At 36.4% G+C, this 22,896-nt stretch overlaps 1 protein-coding gene across 5 annotated transcripts in view; it reads right to left on the minus strand.

Moving 5' to 3' along the window:
• Positions 1-22,896, minus strand: part of CDK14 (cyclin dependent kinase 14) — a 555,862-nt gene that overhangs the window by 316,263 nt on the left and 216,703 nt on the right. The gene's annotated exons all lie outside the window — the stretch shown is intronic.

The following is a 22,896-nucleotide window of genomic DNA, read 5'->3' on the forward strand; positions in this document are numbered from 1 at the left end:
GAAGCTGTAAGAAAGCATTTAATGAAAAGTAAATTTCCCTGCCACATCCTCCCTCAGCCACCCAGCTCCCATGCTCTGAGGTCATCATTTACCACTGTTCACTCACACTCTCACACACACACACACACACACACACAAATGGTAGTATGCCAGAGGGTACAGCATATATTATTTTTATAACTCAATATACATTTGGGTGATTTCTTCATAAATTCATAGAAAATTGTCTCTTGCTACTAAAAGACTATAGAAATATTGTATGAATGTAGTTTATATTAATTTTAATCTCAATCCTTTACTGATAAGCATTTAGCATATTCCCAATTTTCTGCTACTAAAACAATGATGCAATAAATATTCCTGGACATAATTTCATTCACATAAAAATAGGTCCATAAGACAAATTCTTAAAAGCAGAATTGCAAGATGAAAACATATGTGAATTTCTAAATTCTAATTCTGATGAACACTGAGAAATCATCCTACATACAGGTTGTGCCAACTTATGCTACCTTCAGCAAACAGAAACTCCTGTTCCCCCCTTATCTGTATACACTATATTATCCACCACTGATTTTGCCAATCTGATAGATGAAAAATGGTTTCTCTTTACAATTTAAATTGCACCCAAAAATCTTTAGAGGTTATGGAACCAGCAAAGGAGAATTCACGTGGCCTGGAGAATCCAGTGCCGGAGTCTGAAATAAAGAATTTGAATGTCTTTTTTAGGAACTGCATCCAATTTGTCTGTTTTTGATCACATAAACTGCCATGGACACAAAATTTGAAAGGTCAAGGAATTTATCACAGCGCAACCATGCTGGGGTACTCCTCGTCGAACTGATTGTTAAATACGTTACTGGTTACAGTAATCAAAAGACATCTGATTACAAGGTTCACAATGTGCCATCCTCTCAAGGTTAGGAGTTGTGTTTCTTTTCTCTTGTATTTCAGCTGGGAGGACAGGCCTGCTGCTTTCCTGCTCTGCAACTCTCCTCTCCTGAGTACATCACTTCAATTTTTTTCTAACCCTAATTATGCTCTAGGTACCCAGGTGCAAGCAAAACAATTAATATGCACATGGGGTTCAACTGGAGACTGAACCTTGTGCTCTTCACTTTATCCTTTACGACTAAGGGACGCCCCTGGTGGGGCTTGAGGCTGGGATGCAGGCAGTGCTGACATCTGCACAGATTCTCGCAGCCCAGTTGAGCTCATCACTGGCTCCCTGAGGAGGCAGGAACTGATTCCAGGAACTGCTTGGAATTTTCCCTTCATTTACACATCTTCTCCCCTCATCCATAAAAAAACACACACACAACCTTCTTCCCACAAGGCTTTTCCATTTCCCTTGAGGTCATTAACTTACATATACCAGGACTGAATTCTGGAATATAGGGAATTCATGTTGTTGGAAGGTTAGATGCTTAAAACACACTCTCAGACCACGAAGCTGTGAGTCCCCTGTAATACACCGAAAGGAGACGAGCCTTAAACTGAACCAGCCCTCACACTTTAAATGCAACTAGAGAAGGAACACATTTAAGCAATCTCATAGACTAATGTGCATAATTTTTGTAGTGAAAAAAAATTGAACATATTTACTATGACAAACTGCATAAAAGAGTAAGACTCAGGATAATGAAATTCTGATTCTGAAGCATAATTCCCTGTGAATTAAACCTCTAGGTATTAATTTCTTATAGTTATGATAATCATAGCAGTTAAAGACATTGAGATTTACGTATTATATTATGTGAAACTAAGAAATACCTTAAAATTTATACTAGACTATTGGCTTCAGGAGCAAAGAAATCTTCTGTTTTGTTAACTATTACGTGTCCAATGCCTAAAAATGTCTGGTACAGAGCAGACCGCCAAAATATTTTACCAAATGAATATTAATAATGTTAATATACTGATATTTCTTTCCCAATACCTGTAAGATAACTCAAGAATAAAGTATAAAAATTATTACTTTCAAGAATTTCAGAAATATCAAATATAAAAATATTTCATTATCTTCTTTCATATTTAGTTTAAATATTTATTTTCTCTTTTCAAATGAAAGGTAAGGTCTGTTTGTTTTCAGTGATGCATGCAGGTAAAGTTTTCATTTCCTTGAAGTTTTAGAATTTATAGAGTGCTTTGTTAATTAACCTTTCTAACCCAACAGACATGTTTAAAAACCCTCACTATCTTTAATAATCCAAGCCCAGATCACTAATCAGTATCTCCCTCTTCTCCAACTGCTTTATTGGTTTCCCATTAAGAACCATATTGATTATCAAATTGCTCTTTAACCTAAGAGTCATTGTGGCTCTCTATTTTCTTAATTAGTTTCTCTCTTCATGTCTAGACACTCACCAACTACTGAATCTCTCTGTTCTAAAGTTGAGAAAAAAACGTTAAGTCACTGGCTCCACTTTTGGAAAAGGCAGCTTTTGAAAAAGTAATGTTATAAATTTTCTAATGCTCTACTTTTGGTGTATACTTTTTAAAAACTTTAATATGGACTGAACCATTTGAAATTCTAAGTTACTAATACGAACAAAATGTCATTTTTAAAGATATCAAAAGAAGATACCTATTATTCTATGAAAAACAAAATGAACATTGTATCTAAGAATTACCTTATGTGGTTTAAACTATTTTATTAAATATTCAAAACACATACTTCAAACATTGATTTAAGCTCTCTAGAATAATTACAAAATTCAAATTGAATCAATAAATTAGAGCTGTTTACAAGAAAACATTGAAGATTCCTCTACAAGTCTTATTAATTAAATCAAAGGCTAATGAATAAAAGGCAATCAAGACTTGATTGGCAATGGAGACATTAATTCAGGTAAACAACAAGGCAAAAAAAAAGTGCTTTAAACTGTGTTAATATTACCACAGAACTTTCTATTGGAGATATTGCCAGGTTTGTGCCTAGTTCTAAGCTAACCAGGGAGCTGTTTTAATTTGAGATTTTTTTTAGATCAGTAGCATAATTTTTTTTTATTGAAGTATAGTCAGTTTACAATGTTATGTCAATTTCAGGTGTACAGCATGTTTCAGTTCTACATATATTCATTTTCATATCCTTTTTCATTATAGGTTGCTACAAGACACTGAATATAGTTCCCCATGCTATACAGAAAAAACTTGTTGTTTATCTCTTTTATATATATTAGTTAGTATCCCCAGATCTCAAACTCCCAATTTATCCCCTCCCACTCCCGAGATTTCTTTTTTTAGTGGAGGTACGGGGGATTGAACCCAGGACCTCATGCATGCTAAGCAGGTGCTCTACCACTGAGCTATTCCCTACCCCGGCCCCATTTCAAAATTTTTTTTTTTTTTTACTATTTTCTAATGCTTCCAACAACTGCCATTCCCAGCTTGGCATCACTGTGAAGCTCACTTCAGGCCCAAGGATGCGTGACTCACTGCTCTAGTCTGTCCATCACACGAGAAGAGCTGTCAACTGCATCAGGGGGAAGAGCCAAGGGAAAGCCCAAGAACAGAGCTAACCACATGCAGAGACATGGGGACACTGGGGGTTCTGAGAGCCACAATGAAGTGGAGCCAGCTTTCAACCTGGTTCTAACTACAAATCCAAACCTCTGACAACTTCAGAAACTCCACCCGCAGATCTGTGTGCCCTAAGTTTGTAAATAATAAAATGATCTTATGTGAGTGAAGCAAGAGCTAGAAGTTTTGAATAAGGAGAACAGCCTATTCATTTTTTCATGCATCTGTTCATTCAACATGTTGTGAGCCCTATAAAGGAAAACTCCCCACTTAGGGTAAATTTTCCAGGCTCAAAAGACGATCTCACAAAGAGATTTCCTTAGGGACAATCCTCAAAGGAAAGCCTGAAGGTTTTCTACTCCATCAGTTACCTCAAATCCATAAGATAACTTAGTACAATAAAACAAAATTACAAATATTATCTAGGTCATCTTTGAAAATAGTGTTCATGTGCTAACACCTAGAAGAAATTATGTCCAGAGGATATAAAGGAAATTAAGGCAATATACCTAAAAGAAATTTAATATACTCTGGTAAATTTAATATATTCTGCCTCTCTCTTCCATTATGATTTTGTTTGAAGAGAAACTGCTATGGAAAATAAAACTGAGTGCAGGGAGATGCAGTGCTTTTGCTTCCTTACTGTGTTGGTTGAGAAGCAATAGAAGGAAATGTTGATATTACTGAGGGAGAGACAATGGCAGGCTGGAGTTAAATCAAGGATGATATTTTGGGCTGAACTTATACATTTTTGGCAAAGTCATTAAAAATACTTTAAAAGGTTTTACTATTAATGCTTCTTTTATTAATTCCCTCTTAACACACTGGTTAAAATCCTGACTACAGCTTATCACATACACACTTCAAGAATTAAAACCTTAACTAAATATTAATGGCCTTGCTATCTCCATCCAAATTCAGTTTTTGTTCTGGTGTAAATGAGAAATCATCCCCTACTATTTAACCTTTGCTATTCTGAAACATTCTACAAGTGTTATCTACCATATTTTATGCTGGAAAAATAAATTAGAATTTCAAGATAAGTTGTCAGTAATTACATCTCACCCTAATCTTCATCAGAATATAGAGAGAAGAGGAAGAAGACTAATGCTATTTCTGTTAAATTAATTTCTTTTTCTAAAATAAAATCCAAAGATTTATAAATGAATAGTGTAATGGCTACTTATTAGGATGTGAATAATAATGCAAAAAGTCTTGAGGATTTAAAGCAATGAGAGAATGGTATATGCCCAATCAACAACTATTAAGAGTTTGTACATTTGATAAAAAAAAAAAAAAACATTGATAATGACATTTTTAATATAAAAACTTGTAATATTTTGGAGCATAAAATCAGAGGGACATATATTGTTCATGGGGAAAATAAAATAATTACATTTCAATAATTTTTAATTTGCATCGTTCCAAAAATAAAATCTGTCAACAAAGGATCTGGGAGTCTTACTACCTTGCAAGAAGAAGTAACCCCAGTGATCATTCAGGCTCCTGAACAGACAAAAAGATCCTGAGGGGCTTGATTGTCTATAGTGGTCCTCCCACTCCCTGGAACAAAGTAGCCCCTCAAAAGACCTTGATAGAACTTAACTCCCCTACTATACCCCTAGTTATTTAGTTCTTCTTTATGTTAAGCTGAAATTTGCTTCCTGTAATTTCTACTCTCTGATTCGAGTTCTGAGTCAACAAAGACTAAACTAAATGCTTTTCTACAAGATAGCCCTGCACTTAATTTTCAATATCCTGCCTCTCGACAAATACTAATTAGGAGACTATGATTCTGTGCTTGGTATAAAGGATAAACAAGACAGACATGGTCCCTGCTCTTACATCTACTGTGAAGCCAGATTTAAAACATGTAACTACAAAGACGGCTGAGACACATCAAAGGGAGGTAGGAGTCTCTCGCTCATCAAAGATGGGACAATTTAAGCATCACTAAACTAATATCTGTGTTTGAAAGGTATCAACTCTGTTTAACTCAATAAGTTGATAATGAGATACATACTAAAAAACCCTCATGAGTCACATTTGGAGGGTACTATGGAACCATCTCATTTGTTTAAAAACTATTAAATAAAGAGAATATATCAAGAATTTACCTTCCCTTTTCATATGCTTTCATACACACTGTACCTCAGTGTGACCAGATAGTTGATATGTGGAAGTTTCTCTGTATAGATGCACTGCATGTAACAAATGAAGAGGGAATGAAAGAATTTTAGTATCACTATTAACAGTTGCTCAAGTCACAAAAAGTGGCTACCAGATATGTGTCTCATGATGGAAGTGCTCATCCCCTTAACAGAATAAATCCAACCTAATCTGACCAACTCTAAATCTAACTACTTATTCTAAGGAGGTAAGGAAACAAGTTAAACAACACCTTAGGACATGATAAAAAAACAAAAAAACAAAAAAACAAAAAAAAAAAACAGGCTATAGGAAACTATAAGAAAATGAAACTGCTTCATCAACAAATAAATTTCAAGAAAAAAAAAGGAGAACCCGTAGATTAAGAGAGAGGTATTGAGGGACGAGGCCAAGATGGCGGAGTAGTAGGATGCTCGTAGCTCACCCTCTTCCACAGATACACCAAGACTCACATCCACAGACCCACTCAGCCAACCAGAGCACCTGCAGAACTCCAAAAAAAATTGTCCTCTTGAAAAGACAAAGATGCCAAAAATGTGTTTATTCCTACACAGGCATTAGATAGATAAATAAATAAACTCCTTTAAGGACCACAATAGATAATTGATACTCCATAAGCCACAGTGCCAGAGAGATATGAGGAGGATGAAGAAGTAGAGAAACCATTCCCAATTAAAAGAACAAGAGAAATCCCCTGAAAGAACGATCAATGAAATAGACATCGATAGCCTACTAGATTAAGGTTTCAAAAAAGGAGTGATCAAAGTATTGAAGGAACTAAAAGAGATCATGTTTAGAAATATAAAACATGTCAAAAATTAAATCAAAGCTATAAAGAGCCAAGTAGAATTGGTAAGCTCATTGGCTGAGATGAGAATGGATCTAAAGGCTGTGCAAAGCAGACTAGATAATGCAGAGGAACGAATTAGTGACCTAGAAGACAGGACAACAGAAAGCACCCAATCAGAACAACTGCAAGATGAACAAATAAAAACAAATGAAAGGAACATAAGGGACCTATGGGATAATATAAAGCATGCCAATCTTCGCATGATAGGGGTCCCAGAAGGGGAAGAAAGATCAAAGGGGATTGAAAAGGTTTTTGAAGAAATCATGACTGAAAACTTCCCAAACTTAAAGAAGGAATCAGATATCCAAGTACAGGAAGTTCAAAGGGTCCCAAACAGGAAGAACCAAAAGAGATCCACACCAAGACATATCATAATCAAGATGGCCAGAGTCGAGGATAAAGAAATGATCCTAAAGGCAGCAAGAGAAAGGCAAAGAGTAAGTTACAAGGGAACCCCCATAAGGCTCTCAGCTGATTTCTCTACACAAACACTACAGGCCAGAAGGGAGTGGCAAGATATATTCAAAGTCCTGAATGAAAAAAAGATGCAGCCTAGGATACTTTATCCAGCAAGGCTATCCTTCAGGATAGAAGGAGACATAAAGAATTTCACAGACAAGAAAAAACTACAAGAGTTTAGCAATACTAAACCCATGCTAAAAGAAATATTGAAAGGTCTACTCTAAATAGAAAAGCAGCAGGATGCTACAGAAATGAGAAACTCATAACTGGAAAGGTGATATGAATTACAAATAAAATAAACATGAAATTGTAAAAGAAGACATCAAAATCATTAAGAGTGGGAGAGGGAAGCAAGGAAATATAGAGTATTTTTTTTCTTTCTTTTTTAAATTTTTTGTTTTCAGTAGGGTGGGTTCAAAATACAGTAATGGGCTAATGGACTTACAGAAAAGGGTAACCACAAGCCAAAAACTTACAAGGGAGTCACAAAATCTAAATAAAATCCATGATAATACAAAGGAAAATTAAAAAACCACAAAGGAAGAAGAAAGGAACAAAGAGGAAATACCAAATCAACTGCAAAGAGAAGTTCAAAATGGCAATAAACACACATCTATCATTAATTACTGTAAATGTTAATGGGCTAAATGCTCCAGTCAAAAGACACAGAGTGGCAGACTGGATAATAAAGCAAGAACCTTCAATATGCTGCATACAAGAGACCCACTTTAGGGAGAAGGACACATATAGATTGAGAGTGAAAGGATGGAAAAGGATGCTCCATGCAAATGGAAAAGCCAAAAACACAGGTGTTGCAGTACTGATTTCAGACAAAATACACTTTAAAATAAAGGCCATAAAGAAAGATAAAGAAGGACATTTTATAATGATTAAAGGAGTGATACAAGATGAGGATATTACACTCGTTAATATATATGCACCCAATATAGGAGCACCTAAATACATAAAACAATAACTAACAGAGATAAAGGGGGATATTGATGGGAATACAATCATAGTTGGAGATTTTAACACCGCATTAACATCACTAGACAGATCTTCCAGACAGAAAATAAGTCAGGCAACAGAGAAACTAAATAATACAATAGAAAAATTAGACTTGGTGGATATTTTCAGAGCAATATACCCCCCAAAAATAGGATATACATTCTTTTCAAGTGCACATGGAACACTTTCCAGGATTGATCATGTACTTGGGCACAAAAGAAACCTCAGCAATTTTAAGAAGATAGAAATTATCTCAAGCATCTTTACTGACCACAATGCCATGAAACTAAAAATCAACAAAAGAGAAACAAAGGAGAAAAAAGGAAAGCATGGAGATTAAACAATATGCTATTAAAAAACCAATAGGTCAATGAGGAAATCAAAGCTGAAATTAAAAAATACCTTGAGACAAATGAAAAGGAAAGCACAACCACACAAAATTTATGGGACACAGCAAAGGCAGTGCTAAGAGGGAAGTTTATAGCGATACAGGCCTTCCTCAAAAAAAAAAAAAAAAAAGAGAACAATCTCAAACAATTTAACCCACCAACTAAATGAACTAGAAAAAGAACAAAAAAACCCAAAAGGCAGCAGAAAGAAGGAAATTACAAAGATCAGGGAGGAAATAAATAAAATAGAGATTAAGAAAACCATACAAAACCATTAACCAAACCAAAAGCTGATTATTTGAAAAAGTAAGTAAAATCGACAAACCTCTGGCCAAACTCACAAAGAAAAAAGAGAGAGCACAAATTAGCAAAAAAAAGAAAGGAAAATGGAGAAATTACAACAAATAAAATAGAAATACAGAATATCATATGAGAATATTATGAAAAACTATATGGAACCAAACTGGATAACCTAGAGGAGATGGACAAGTTTCTAGAAACATACAGTCCACCAAGAATGAATCAAGAAGAAACTGACCACTTGAACAAACCGATCACTAGAAATGAAATCGAAATAGCAATAAAAAACCTCCCTACAAATAAAAGTCCAGGGCTGGACAGCTTCATTGGGGAATTCTACGAAACATACAAAGAAGAACTCATACCAGTCCTTCTCAAACTCTTCCAGACGATTCAAAAGGAGGGAATACTCCTAAACTCATTCTATGAAGCCACCATCACCCTGATACCAAAGCCAGCCAAAGACACCACCAAAAAAGAGAATTATAGGCCAATATCACTGATGAACATAGATGCCAAAATCCTCACCAAAACTTTAGCAAATAGAATCCAACAACACATAAAAAAGATTATACATCATGACCAAGTGGGGTTCATCCCAGGGACACAAGGGTGGTTCAACATACGCAAATCAATCAATGTAACACATCACATCAACAAGAGAAAGGACAAAAACTACATGATCATCTCAATAGATGCAGGAAAAGAATTTGATAAAATTCAACACCCGTTTATGATAAAAACTCTCACTAAAGTGGGTATAGAGGGAACATAACTCAACATAATAAAAGCTATATATGACAAACCTACAGCCAGCATAGTACTCAACAGTGAAAAGCTTCCTACTAAAATCTGGGACAAGACAAGGATGCCCACTATCACCACTGCTATTCAACATAGTCTTGGAAGTCCAAGCCACAGCAATCAGGCCTAAGAGAGAGAAATAAAAGGGATCCAAATTGGAAAAGAAGAGGCAAAAGTGTCACTATATGCTGACATGTTACTATATGTAGAAAATGCTTAAAGGTCCACACAAAAACGAAGAATTCAGCAAGGTAGCAGGTTAGAAGATTAATGTTCAAAAATCAGTTGCATTTCTTTACACTAACAATGAATCAACAGAAAAAGAAAGTAAAGAAACAATCCCCTTTAAAATAACACCCAAAGTAATAAAATACCTAGGAATAAATCTAACCAAGGAGGAGAAAGAATTATACACAGAAAACTATAAACCATTGATGAAGGAAATTAAAGAAGACTTTAAAAAATGGAAAGATATCCCATGCTCTTGGATTGAAGAATCAATATTGTTAAAATGGTCACACTGCCCAAGGCAATCTACAGATTTAATGCAATCCCTAACAAATTACCCAGGACATATTTCACAGAACTAGAACAAATCATAATAAAATTTATATGGAACCATCAAAGACCTAGAATTGCCAAAGCATTACTGAAGAGAAAGAGGCTGGAGGAATAACTCTCCCAGACTTCAGACAATACTATAGAGCTACAGTCATCAAGACAGCATGGTATTGGTACAAAAACAGACATATGGAACAGAACAGAGAGCCCAGAAATGAACCCACAAACTTTTGGTCAACTCATCTTCGACAAAGGAGGCAAGAATATACAATGGAATAAAGACAGTCTCTTCAGCAAATGGTGTTGGGAAAACCAGACAGCAGCATGTAAATCAATGAAGCTAGAACACTCCCTTACACCATACACAAAAATAAACTCAAAATGGATCAAAGACTTAAACGTAATACAAGATACAATAAACCTCCTAGAAGAAAACAGAGGTCAACATTATCTCACATACATCTCAAAAATGTTCTCCTAGAACAGTCTACTCAAGCAATAGAAATAAAAGCAAGAATAAACAAATGGGACCTAACAAAACTTACAAGCTTCTGCACAGCAACGGAAACCATAAGTAAAACAAAAAGACAACCTATGGAATGGGAGAAAATTTTTGCAAATGAAACAGACAAAGGCTTGATCTCCAGAATATATAAGCAGCTCATATGACTCAATAAGAAACAACCAAACAACCCAATCCAAAAATGGGCAAAAGACCTAAACAAGCAATTCTCCAAGGAAGACATACAAATGATCAATAGGCACATGAAAAAATGCTCAATATCACTAACTATCAGAGAAATTCAAATCAAAACTACAATGCGGTATCACCTCACACCAGTCTGAATGGCCATCATTTAAAAATCCACAAATGACAAATGCTGAAGAGGCTGTGGAGAAAGGGGAACCCTCCTACACTGCTGGTGGGAATGCAGTTTGGTGCAGACACTGTGGAAAACAGTATGGAGATTCCTCAAAAGACTAGGAATAGACTTACCGTCTGACCCAGGAATCCCGCTCCTGGGCATATATCCAGAAGGAACCCTACTTCAGGATGACACCTGCACCCCAATGCTCATAGCAGCACTATTTACAATAGCCAAGACATGGAGACAGTCTAAGTGTCCATCAACAGATGAATGGATAAAGAAGATGTGGTATATTTATACAATGGAATACTACTCAGCCATAAAAACTGACAACATAACGCCATTTGCCTCAACATGGATGCTCCTGGAGAATGTCATTCTAAGTAAGCCAGAAAGAGAAAGAAAAATACCATATGAGATTGCTCATATGTGGAATCTAAAAAAAAAGAAAACAAAGCATAAATACAAAACAGAAATATACTCATAGACATAGAATACAAACTTGTGGTTGCCAAGCGGGCTGGGATGGGAAGGGATAGACTGGGATTTCAAAATTGTAGAATAGATAAACAAGATTATACTGTATAGCACAGGGAAATATATACAAGTTCTTATGGTAGCTCACAAAGAAAAAAATGTGACAATGAATATATATATGTTCATGTATAACTGAAAAATTGTGCTGAACACTGGAATTTGACACAATATTGTAAAATGATTATAAATCAATAAAAAATGTTAAAAAAATAATAATTGGGAGGAACAAATATAGATAAAACAAGGTTAGACGCCGGTTGCCCATGTTGGAAACTAGGTAATGGGATCATGGGGATTTATCATAAATCTGGCCTCTACTAATTTTCCATAATAAGTTCTTTAACAATTAAAAAAAAAATACCTATCACAAATTGGGATAAATATGATGAACGAAAACCACAGCGTATCATAAAAAAAGATAAAGAACCTATTTTATATTAGACAGTTAGGGAAAGATTCTCTGAAAATATGACATTTCAGATGAAACAAAAAATATAAAATAGTAAGCAAAGAACATTCCAGGCAGATGGAACAGCCTGTACAAAAGCCCAAAGGCAGAGAACACAAAATGTTAAACAAAAATACAAGAAAGGAAGAGTGGCTGGAGCTTGTTGGCCAGTGGCAGGTGGGGTTGGGGGACATGGAGAAACGGACAGGAGAGTCAGGTCATGGACGTCCTTAAGGGCCACAGAAGGGGTTGCTAAAAAGCCACTGGGGAATCTGAAGAAAAGGGATAACGTGATTAAATTACGTGTCTGCAGCTCCCTCACTATGGTCTAGTGAACAACAGTGGGAGCAGGGAGGGAAGTGAAGAAGCTACTGCCTTGGTCCCTGGGAAAGAAAGATGGTGGCTACAAAGAATCAGAGTATTGGTAGAGCAACGGGAAAAAGGAAAACAGTATTCTGAAGACAGAATCAACAGGCTGTTAGGATAAACTGGATTGGGCACTGGGCATGTGGCAAAGGATGACTCTGAATGCCCTGACTTCAGTGTCTGGGTGGATGCGGGTACATGTACCGAGTCAAGGGAAACTAAAGAAAAGGAGACTCAGACAGAAGGAACCAACAGTCCTATTTGGGAGGATCTTTGTCAGCAAGTGAAAGCATTAGCATTTATGGGTCTGGATCTCAGTACAAAAACCTAGGCTAGACATAAAAATTTGTGAGTCATTTGGAGGACTTCAAGGGAAGTAATAAACTCAAGAGTGAACCAGTATTCTGTCATAGCAGGAGTAAAGCAAACACTCAGAAAGAGGTATCATGTAAGAGTCTGTTGAGCAGAGAATAATATTCTAAATCTAGACAACATGAAAAGAGCCTGAAGGACAGGGGAAAGGGACAGGTAAGAGAGGCAGTGAGAAGTATGCAGTGAGGTTTGAGAGACAGCAGATAATCAGGGAGTTTTACACCATGGGTAGTGTCTGTGGTAAACAGCGGTGTGAGGCAGAGGAGATTCCATCCCAACCTCCTCTTGGAAGCAGGTGGAATCGGGGCTGCCGCTCTGGCTGCTGCTCAGCGTAGCTGCCCCTGCGTGCCTTAGACAAGGCCTGGAGAGAGCTGGGGCCAGCCTCTGCACCTGCACAGAAGACTAAGGTACACGTTCTCAACCCTGGCTACGTTTTAGAATCAACTAGAGAGCTTTAAAATATATCAATGCCTGGCCCCACCCCTGATTTAATTGATACGGGGTGGGTTTCTAGCATCCATTTTGGGGTTTTTTTTGTTGGTTTCTTTTGTTTGTTTGTTTGTCTGAAACAACAGAAATTTGTTTCTCACAATTTTGGAAGCTAAAATTCAAGATCAAGGTTTTGGTTCTGCTGAAGGCTCTCTCCTTGGTTTGTAGATAGACATCTTCTCCCTGTGTCTTCACATGGTCTTCCCTCTGTGCACATTTACTAGCATCCATATGTTTAAAAACTTCCTGGGTGATTCTTAAGTGTAACCAGGGTTGAGAGCCACTGTGTTAAGCCTTCAGAGTTCTGACATCAACTTCCCATTGCCTCTCTTCCTTTGTCTGCTCTCTCCAACACTGCAGTCTCCTTTGTCTCAATAAACATTCAAAATTTTTCAACTATTTTGAGGGCCCTCAGAGTCTTAATTGCAAGCTTGTGGCAAATTCTCAGCTGATTAATCCCTTTGAAGATGGGGCTGCCAGGGTGTACACCCTACCAGATGTGGTCTGATGAGTCTGAGTGGACGGGGACAGTACCCTGACCCATGCCGGAAACCAAACTTACACTCATTTGGCCTAAGCATGTATTCAGCTGTGATAGTCACAAAATACTGTAAACTCGTGGATCTTGCCAACGATGAAACCCCTGAGTTTTCTTCATGGGCCCCGCAATCACATCATCTCTAACTTGCCCTATGCCTAATAATTCACTTTTTAAAGATGATTTTGGGAGTCTGATATCCCTAATAAAACAACTTGTCAACAGCAACCAACTGCTCATGCCTCTCATGTCTGCTTTAAATTCCATTCTTGTTTTTGACGAGCACTGGCAACAACAATGAAAACACTGAACAGGATAAGGTCCAGGGCAATGCTTTTGAATCACACTCTTGACACCCAAACCATCCACTTTTGGGGGGAACTGGCTTCATTGTCTTCTCTTTCTCTTTCTCTCTCTCCCTTCCTCCCTTCTCTTCTCAAACTCTCTAATTCAGTCCTTCCTCTCTGTGGCCCGCTCTGTCCCAGACCAATGCCCTAACCTTCTGCCTCTACACTAGACTGTCCTGGAAAATTTGCATCACGCACACAGTTCATGAAGCTCAGTGGTGAGCAATGAGTCAACCTTTTACCATGTAAAAGAGGTCCTAGAACCCCTATCACTCTTACCAGCCAGTTTTAAATCCACCACCAGCAATAGCATATCACTCAACCACCTATCACTCTCCTACCTGTCAGAACATAATTGGAAATATTTACCTATGTTTGAAAAACAAGCAGATATCCAACATCTACAGTGTTCTGCTAGTCCCTTAGCTTAACAATCTCATCAGAAAAAGGAAGTAAGGTTATTTGGGTTTGACATAATTCTTTATGAACTCCTGCATTACCATTTTGCTTTCCATTTTTATTTATTCAGAAATCATGTGAATGATAATCTGTCCTAAAGTTTTCTCCTGGAGGAGTGGGAATGAGAAGGGCATTCAAGGGACAGTTACAGTATTTCCCTTGGCTCTGGTTCACAAAATTCATCTTTTTCTGTGAACATTTGGACATCTCAAAGCTGCTAATGCCTCTCCAATTTTTCATAGTTCCTCAAACATGGCTGACAGTGATGGGACAATCTCAACTTCTAATTTCTTTAAAATTCTATGAAACAGCATAGTACCAGCAAACTTCCTAAGGCATATAATAATTTAATTCATTCCTATGTTTGCTCTGCACTTTGGTGCTAGAAGTTGACTCTCCTTGGTAGCAATGATATAAGCAAAACAGGTGAATGATTGTACTTGTTTCTACCTCAATAGCATCTTTTTTAATTTTTATTTTTATTGAAGTACAGTCAGTTTACAATGTTGTGTCAATTTCTGGTGTACAGCACAATACTTCAGTCACATAGCAACATACATACATTTGTTCTCATATTCTTTTTCACCATAGGTTACAAGATATTGAATATGGTTCCCTGTGCTATACAGTATAAACCTGTTTATTTTATATGTATTAGTATGTGCCAACAGCATCTTTTGTGTGTAAACTTCAAACCTGAGCTTTTCCTAAGTTTCTGATGCTTCCTCTCCTTCCCTCACAGAGTTGGATCGAATTGTGGTTATCTGGTCTGATGTTTGTTTGCTTTTGAGAGGCACTTATCATCTATGTTGATACATTAACCATCAAGTGTTTTAGGGCAATAGATTGTACACTTCTTGATATTCTTCTGTGATATCTCCGGTGGTAAGGGACCATTCTTGGGAGAACAAAAGTCACATGTATACAGCCCTTGAGGAGATTACCAGCCAAAGAAGAAATAAAACAGTATCAAGCAACTAAAATGCACCGTGATGAAAGGTGGGTTTCTTTAAAAAAAAAAAAAAAAAAGTAACAAGGAATGGAAGAATTGCTAACTAATCAAGAGAAAGCACAAAGCATGGAAAAGATGCCCAGAAAGACCGTTACACTACTCCTGAAATTACTAGAGAAGGACTATATTTATCTGATGAGATGGGAGGGCTTCACAAAAAGTAAAATGTAGTTCATTTTAAGGAGTTTTTAGAGACTAATTTTTCACACATAGAGAGACTTGAAGATTACTTTGTTAATTAGTTCTATAAATTTTTATCTGCAATGTACATACAACAATCCGTATCCCTGAACATACAACACCCATATGCATTCATATGTGCTGAAAACTAAGAATTAAGGGATGTTGTGAAGGTAAAGAAAGAAAAAAGAAGTAGGGTTTTTTGATTTTGTTTCATTTTTCTCTAGTCTCACCTTCAAGCACACTTGTCTGGGGAAACATATTACTGAGATCTTTGGAAAGACTGCATTTTACATTTCTAGAGAAATCAAATTTTCTTCTTCTGAGGTCAAGTTGCCACTTCAAATAGATTTTTATTTTCAGTAACTTTTTTCTCCCATAAAAAAAATGCTTCAAAAAAGCAAAAAATAAATGGAAATACATCTTAATGATAATTTTCCCCTACCTTGGATTACCTATTATTTGGTGACTAATTTGTACTCCATACTATACCTTGTACTACATCTAAAGAAATCCACACATTCATAAGTTTCTTTTTAAAAAGTCTAATAACTACATCATTACAATCACAGTGAGCCATTACATGAGCTGGTATTGAAGAAAAGACGATAAAGCTTGATGCTCACCCTTATAGAATTTCAAGTTTCCTGGTTCTGAGGTATGTTTAAAGCATGATGTTCCCATTTCTCTAGCAGAGTCGTAAATGTTCCCCTTCCTCTAGTGGAGACATACTTATTCAGCATCCTGAGAGAGAGATCAAGCTTCCACTCTCAGGAAGAAAGCATCTCCAAAGAAGTTAAATGAGATGCACCAAAAAACACGTCACTGAGTCACCAAGAGGCTCTGGGGTGTCCCCAAATACTCCCTGCTAAGTAGTGTTAACCACAAAGATCTGGCATCTCCATTCAAACAATCTTATGAAATTAAGTGAAGTTTGGAACAGCCGGATAAAACAATTAAAGCAGCCCAGGAGAGCCATTAAGGCAGGGGTATTCAGAGTTCAGACTATTCTAAACCCATTCTCCCAGTCTAATGAAGACAGAGAGACAGACACACACACACACACATCCCACAATACACCATACACCGTACCTTGGGTTTATGTTACAAACAGGATAGCCAGCAAGTGTTTTCTTTTTTTTTTGGCTGCAAAGGCCCATGAAGAACCCACAAAGAAAGTTATTATAAATACATAATAGCTTAGTTAAAGGACTAGAAAATCTACATCAAGTCAAGAGCATTATGAGTGATTTTTGTTTGCTCCAATTAAAATGTACTTTCATAATTACAGAAAATATGTCATTGTTAAATATCTTTCAAATGAAATTTAAAAAAATCAAGCAAAGCCAAATGTATCTAGTTAGATTTAAATCTTTTATGACAAAAAGGGTTGGATGAATTACCTAAATCTGAAAGACTATCCTCCTAAAAATAAAAGTGACACTAAAGTGAACTGTTTTATGGACAAGTAGAGTGCAATGTGAAAAATAATTCAATTACCTATCAAGTCAAAAAAAAAATCTACTTACACATGTTGGGGAGGGAGGGTATAGTTCAAGTGGCAGAGTGCATGCTTAGCATGCACAGGGTCTTGGGTTCAATTCTAAATCCAATTAACACACAAACAAACCAACCTAATTACCTCCCCTCCTGAAAAAAAAACAACAAAAAAACTTACCTACACATGTTGAAGATCAGGGTTTAAATTAATTCACACATTACTAAAGAGCTGATTACATAAAGAAAGACCTTTATAAAAAATTATATGTATTTTGTATGATAAGATCTATGCTAGTATTACTTCCAAACCCTAGCAATACAGCCAGAGTATAAACCAGCCAGCCAGATTTGGAATGAAATGACTTTATACACAGCTAGGAAGGTTAAAATCAAGATAGTTGTCTTAAACTCAAAAACAGAACTCATGTTAAATACCCCTATTGTTAAGGCACCTACGGTGTGGCAGACCCTGGGACAAGGACTTTATTTACACTAATTTGATCCCTATAGCACCTCTGTGTGGGAGACATTATTGCTATCTCCACCTTATAAAGAAACCAAGGCACAGTTCTCAATCACACAACTTGAAGCAGCAGCTTCACAACTTGGACGTAGGAGATTGGACTTCACTACCCATACTCATAAATTCTCTGTGGGGTAGCAATAATTAGGGTGTGAACTGCGGAAGAAAGGTGTATGGTCCACACACTCATACTCCTCCTTCATTCGACAGAGGCACTCACCTTACACCAGTATTTTTTTTAAGACACTTATGATTACTTACTCTCATAGAAATGTCATTATTCTTTGTGGTTTCTAATAATGTTTCACCAACCTCGAAATAAATCAGTACCTTTTAGAACGGCCTTAATAAGTCTTACCCTAATTACAAAAGTAATGCATGTTTATGGCAGAGTAGTTGGAAAATACAGAAAAAATATTGTTTATATCAATCATAATCCCACTCTTCAGAGGTAAATTCTTCAACATATGCAATGCATCTTCTAGACTTTTTTTCCTACGTGTAGATTATTTTTTTAATGCTATCCGACCTTATTTGGTCATTCACTTTTTTTTACTGTGGTTTAACAATATATTCTTTTACTGGATGGACTGAAATAAGAACCCAAGAAGACTCAAGTTCAAACAAGCTCAAACTTTCCTTTTTGAAAAAACTGTCCCAAGTACTCCTTTCTTCCATAAAATCTTATGACTCCTGTATTTTGATTTATCGGTGACAGCAATCCTGCTAGCTAAGCAACAGAGGCCTGACTGGGCACACAGTGTTTAGGACTGACAGTTGCATAGGGGAAGGACCTATGGGGCACAGCTCCTCTGAGCTGGCCTGGCTGGAGTTCAGTCTTCCAGGGGTACTTCAACCCAATGATAGGAAACAGCACTCAAAACATCTCCAGGATAGACATTCTAGCAGATTTTATGCTTTGAACCCAGATACATGATCCTAGACCCAGAAGAACTGAGACCCATGTAATCAAATGTGTAGTTGAAGAAAGAACTTCATATGTTCTGACTACAAATCTCTACTCCCAAGGGCCACATGTTAAAGTCTTCTCACACTTAAAGAGCCTGATCAGAGTATTCCTAAACATTTTCCCCAATCATTACATAATTAACGTGTATTAAGCAACTATTAATAGCATTGTAACAGCTGGTGAAGAATAAGGTATACACATAAGAGAATACGTTACATACATGTGAGGAGGTCAAGGGGACTCTAACAAGGCAGTAAATGAACCGTGAAAAAGAAGAAATTATTCTGACATTTGTTAAAACAGTACAATTTTATTCAAGACTATTACAATAGTGGAGAATGAGATAGGGCTCAACTCTGAGTATAACAAGAACAAGTGGAAATTTATAGTCAGGGAGCAGGTTAGAGGTTCACTGGTGGGTGGAAAAGTACTAAGAGGAGACATTAAGAGTAGGGCGGATTCTTGATAAACTGATCTAACAAGATTCCTACTGAAGGTAGATTAAGCAATCAGGTATCAAAGGTGGGGGGATTTCCTATAAATTGACTTAGCAGGATTCTTACTAAAACCGAGCTATGCAGGCCTGGCAAGGACAGGATTGGGGATGGGGGGAGGGGGTGGCAAAGTCAAGGCCGAGTCAAGAAGAGGACTTAGAGGAATATAACCGAAGTTTAGTCAAAGACAGTATCTTGTCAGAAGCCAGGAAAGTTTCACAGTATGAGTGGGACTTGAAGATGGGATAGGACGTGGATATGTAAAATTGAGTCAAGGCACATGCATGGAAGGGTCTATCACAAACAAAGCTGCAGAAGGGATAGGGGGGAGGCTCATTTAAAGAACAGAGAGTAAAAACCAGGGGAGCAGTAGGCCATAGGGAGAGAAAAGCGGACTCGAAAGAGATTGTGATGCCAGGTCCACTACAAAATTGATCCAGTAAAGTAATTAGATACTTGATCTTGTTAAACACCAGTATTTTCATTACCTGCTACATCTTTTTAGGGTAGAGCTTGAATGAAGCAAAAGCTAATATATCAACAATGTTCTTTTGAAGTTAAATATACATTTTTATTCCTAAACAATAAAGGTAAATTAACTGAGCTTACTAAAGTCTACTAAAGTAGACTTTTACTAAGTCTACTACATATACCTCCATGATACAAATATAGATTAAAACAGACTATAAAATTAACATATTTATAAATAAAAATTAAAACACACTAAATATTTATAAATTTCCTAGATTTAAATACTGTAATTACACATATAGACATAACTATAAAATATCTGGTGGCAAATTTTTATTGTAATGACAAAGAAAGCTGAATATACAATTTGTTAAACGCAATTAAATTACTTCCAGGGCTGTCCAAGCAATAACATGTGTGTTTATCACCATCAAACAGGACATTAGCATCCTCTTTCTACAGAGCAGTCTGGTTTCCCAGGTTTAGTGCAGCAAAGTAGGGAAAACTGACAAGGTCTTAAGAGACAATTCAGTAATGTTAAAGCTTGGCCACCAAAGTTCTAATAAGAAATCTAACTTCCACTCAGTGAGATGACATAATTTAGCTACTTTGAGGAGGAACTGTGTTTTATGGCTTTTGTGGAGTCTGGCTTCAATAATACTGCATGCCTGAAGGAATGAGGTCTGTCTCAAACAAGGACTAAACCAGTAAACAGCTACAGATAGGACAGGTTACATCAGCTGTCCCTGATAAAACAATTTCTTTAACTAAGAAATCCCCAGGCTCAGCTTTCCTAACTGTCTCTCCTTTGTGTGTGTCAATCTTCTCAGTCATTAATAGAAAGCTTTCCAATATGATTTTCATTTAAGTTCAAGATAAGCGCAAGAGAAGTAAAGTCCCTGACTTCAGGGGCAACATATACTTAAGAGCAATTAACTACCTGCTGGGTTTTCACCTAAAATGAGGGATGAATACAACTGCCATGACTCTTTTCCAACTGCAGCAGATGGGAAATCATCAGCAGTCATCCAGTTGAGGAATTCTTCCACAACAGCACCTTATTTACAAATCCTAGCCCAGAAAATGAATGTGATTTTAGCTAGTGTACTCTGATACCTGATAATGATGATAATGAGTTTTTTAAAATAGTGTATCTGTAAATTAGAAAACTATATACGTATATCTAAATCTTTCTGTCAAACATCTGCAGATATTTATTGACTTAGTAATTGTCTACCATTTTCCTCTTTTCTAAGATTTTTACTCTTTCTTGTTAAAAAAAAATGGAATGAAGCTATATAAAAATTACAATAAAAATGGACACTATAAAACTTATGTCCTGTATCCATGGTAGATAAACAACTTTGTCTGGTTATAACATAGGATTACCTTTCCTTGTTTCTTTTTTTTTAAATACACAAATGCTTAAAGAAAAATATATCTCTTATATTCTTTCTTTTAACCATGATGTTAAAAATCCAGACCACTAATTAGTCAACTGGATTCAGATTATGAACTTCAGAAAGTTGAGAGAACATGATTAATCATGTATCAAATGAGCATCCAATCATTATGCTTATAGCATATTCACCCATTCTGAGTGACTAAGGAGAAAGTATGACTGAATTATACAGGAGATTTGAAAAACCAGAGAGATCTACTCATTTCGGATAGATGGAATGGCTCCAACTCTGAAGTACAGTAAGAAAGTGACAGATGAGAAGTTGAGACACCAGGTTTTCAGTGCAGCAATGTGACTACTCAGGGGTATACATTTACACCCATCTTTCAACTTGTCAATTCTACTTTCTCTAACTTTCAAAGACAATCCCTGCTACCTCTTTGTGTTTTCTTTTTCATATATACACATATATAGAAATATGTCTATTCATATGGTACACGTATATATATATAAAATAAAAGGGAAAGTTTTAGACAATTAGAAAGGAAAAACATAATTATACAGGCTGATTACTAAGTAGCTACTGACACTGTCTCTACATAAGAGGTCTTACCATGTCAGCTTCCATAATTGCACTTGTGATGAAGCATCATCCACAGAACCATGTTTATTAGACCAAATAACCTTAACTACAATTGTTCTCTCCAGGTCTTATTAATTAAACAAGCCTCTTTTTTAACAGACGGGTCAATGGTAAATTAGTTCAGATCACATCAACCATCACAAAAATGATTTACAATTTAATCAAGCCATCGGAAAGTTTGCATGAATAAACACATACAAACAATATAAATGTACCTGCTTAGACAAAAACTCACTTAATGAAGTGACTAAAAACAAGAACAAGGACCATGAAAATTTAGCAAGACTTTCAAAGGACATAACAGAGAGAATCATTTTCTCCTCAATTCATTTTTGAATGCTTAACTACATTCACAGCTACTGCTCAGAATATACTTTAAGTGAGGGTTGAAGGGTGCTGAGTTTCTGATTTACTCAAAAACCTACGTGAAAGAATTTTATTTTGGTAATGTACAATTCTTACTAGAATAGTAGTCCCAACATTATTTATGAGAAGGATAAAGGGGTTGTAAAGGTGCTGGCAGATCAGAAGTTATGTTTGCCATATGAATAGGACAAAAAAAAAAAAAAGAAAAGAAAAAAAAGTAGTAAGTGAAATGGGTGCCATCAAATCCAGGGCCAAAGTCCACAATGAGAAGGCAGCAACAGAATGGAAACCTTGTCCAAATTAAGTGCATCCAATAGAAAAAGAAAAGAGAGCAGTGAGTGTTTTATTTCACGCAGGCATCTACTCTATGGAAAGCCACAAATCACTTGGGAGAAATAAGGGGGAAAACAGCTATGATGTCACTGTGGAGTTGCCCACAATAGTGGAGAACGTGGATGATACGTGACTAAAGGGAAATTACAACACCGGAACAGAGAGGAGATGTGAGAATCACGGGGAAAACTGGCTATGAACACCTAGAATTAATCATTAATGAAGCGTAGAGTAAGCATAGATTTTGAGAGCGGACTGCAAAATTTTCCCCCAAAAAATAAAAGGAGGTAAAAATTAAGAATTCAGCTGTGGAGTTGGACTGAATGGGTCTGAATCCTGAACCTCTGCACACACACTTAGCTGTATGATCGTGGACAAGTTACTCAAACTTTATGGGCCTCGGTTTCTGTATCTGTAAAATGAGGGAAATAATCTCATTTCAAAGCTTTTCTAGGATTATTAAAAGAAATAAAGAAAAAAGCAATAGTTGACATTCATTTAACATGAGAGAC

The sequence above is a fragment of the Camelus dromedarius genome, chromosome 7, assembly GCF_036321535.1.
Source record: "Camelus dromedarius isolate mCamDro1 chromosome 7, mCamDro1.pat, whole genome shotgun sequence".
Taxonomy (NCBI): domain Eukaryota; kingdom Metazoa; phylum Chordata; class Mammalia; order Artiodactyla; family Camelidae; genus Camelus; species Camelus dromedarius.